Genomic DNA, 2,667 nt, shown 5'->3' with positions numbered 1-2,667 from the left:
CTGCAGTTGTTTATTCATTTATTGGTACTTTCTTTCCTACAGATGTTTGCACCAATCTTTGCAACCACCCTTAGAGTAAAGGTGCACTTTTGAAGACTTTTTTCATATACAGGTGCTGGTTATATAATTAGAATATCATGAAAAAGTTTATTTCGCTAATTCCATTCAAAAAGTGAAACTTGTATAATGTATACATTTATTCCACACAGACTCATATATTTCAAGTGTTTGTTTATTTTAATTTTGATGATTATAACTGACAGCTAATGAAAACCCCAAATTCAGTATCACAGAAAATTAGAATATTGTGAAAAGGTTCAATATTGAAGACACCTGGTGACACACTCCAGTCAGCTAATTGACTCAAAACACCTGCAAAGACCATTAACTGGTCTCTCAGTCTAGTTCTGTAGGCTACACAATCATGGGGAAGACTGCTGACTTGATGTTTTGCCTGGGCTAAAGACAAAAAGGACGGGACTGCTGCTGAGTGGTCCAAAGTTATGTTCTCTGATGAAAGTAAATTTTGCATTTCCTTTGGAAATCAAGATGCCAGAGTCTGGAGGAAGAGAGGAGAGGCACAGAATTCACATTGTTTGAGGTCCAGTGTAAAGTTTCCACACTCAGTGATGATTTGGGGTGCCATGTCATCTGCTGGTGTTGGTCCACTGTGTTTTCTGAGGTCCAAAGTCAACGCAGCCATCTACCAGGAAGTTCATGCTTCCTGCTGCTGACCAACTTTATGGAGATGCAGATTTCATTTTCCAACAGGACTTGGCACCTGCACACAGTGCCAAAAGTACCAGTACCTGGTTTAAGGACCATGGTATCCTTATTCTTAATTGGCCAGCAAACTCACCTGACCTTAACCCCATAGAAAATCTATGGGGTGTTGTGAAGAGGAAGATGCGACACGCCAGACTCAATACAGAAGAGCTGAAGGCCACTATTAGAGCAACCTGGGCTCTCGTACCACCTGAGCAGTGCCACAAACTGATCGACTCCATGCCACACTGCATTGCTGCAGTAATTTGGGCAAAAAGAGCCCCAACTATGTGTTGAGTGCTGTACATGTTCATATTTTTCAGTTGGCCAACATTTCTAGAAATCCTTGAATTTGGGATTTTCATTAGTTGTCAGTTATAATCATCAAAATTAAAAGAAATAAACACTTGAAATATATCAGTCTGTGTGTAATGAATGAATATAATATACAAGTTTCACTTTTTGAATGGAATTACTGAAATAAATCAACTTTTTTATGCTATTCTAATTATATGACCAGCACTTGTACTACTATAAATAATAATGTAACTGCATGACATAACTTTGTGGCCATGGTGGGGTTCAAACAGCAGACCAATTGTGCTTGAGACCAAGGCTCTACCAGGTCAGCCAAAGGGGAACTCCCCAATAATCAAGCCAGTAAGAACATATTTTCAATCTGGACTTCACCTTATTACAATAATCTTTTTATTAAACAACTAAATTGATGACCTACATTTAAAAAATATATATATATATTTACTCGTAGTTTATTCAACTTTCAACATAATTAAAGTGGGATCTTTTTTAAGCAACATCTAAGCTCAGGCATGGCTGGGTCTGTTTGGGTTCCAGCTTTAAAATCAGGTTACTAAGGGTAGCCTAAAATATGAAAATGTTTAAAGGTCTTAGGGTTAGTAATCTTATCAAACGTAGGCCGTGATGTTAATTTGGGAATGGTGTAATAGTAAAGAAAAAGTGAAAGGTGCAAATGTGCTACTAATACAAGAAACAGGGTTACATACTAATACCACACACCATTACTTTCATTCATGAATGTGTTTAAATAAGATTTATGTCAGCAGTATCAAGGACACAAATATATCATTATTGTGATATGTATCAAGTATCGGATGTCCAATGATACGCATTTTATGAAATTTTGAGAACCTATAAGAGCCCTAGTACTATGATGTAACCACATGCAGTTTTTAAAGCTACAGCATACAATTTAGGACCGTTTGTTCACAGAAATAGAATATAACATTCTTAATCTGTTTATTAGTGTGTAATTTACCTGCAACAACGAATGATGCATTTTCATAAGCTCATAATGAAGCCTACCCATCTACATGTGGGTTATACAGGCATTAAAACAAAAACAAACAAAAAAACATTTTGACTGAATTTTTGTTCACAGCCAAATCATAAGTTGGTCACCATCTATCATTTTATAAAAACCCTTTTGTGATGGCATCCTTGAATTGAAGGTAACCAAGGTGGACACAGGGAAGAACAAGTTGAACAAGATTATATTTCACTCAGAAAACACTGCTGTGGTTTTTTAATGCAGCATCACATCATGTTATAGAAAGACTAACCCTACACATTATTCAAATACTTCAGGATAAACACATTTTAAGGGGACAGGCTTTCTAGAGCTTTTACTCTGGGGCCCCTCAAGGCCCCCAGATGAAAATTTTAGGTTTTTGATGTCCAGAGTTGCATTCTGGAAGCTTTTTTGATAACTATTTTCTCACCCCGGTCCCCCTCAATTTAGTTATACTTCTTAATGTGTGTTGTATTAGTATTTTCTTTTGGACATTTTCACCTTTTTTTTTTTTGTCTTTAACCAAAACTGACATCACAACCTACATGTTTGTTTGATACGGTTACTAACCA

Source organism: Thalassophryne amazonica, chromosome 16 (assembly GCF_902500255.1).
Source record: "Thalassophryne amazonica chromosome 16, fThaAma1.1, whole genome shotgun sequence".
In the NCBI taxonomy this organism is placed as follows: domain Eukaryota; kingdom Metazoa; phylum Chordata; class Actinopteri; order Batrachoidiformes; family Batrachoididae; genus Thalassophryne; species Thalassophryne amazonica.
Note: the sequence above shows the minus strand (reverse complement) of the source record.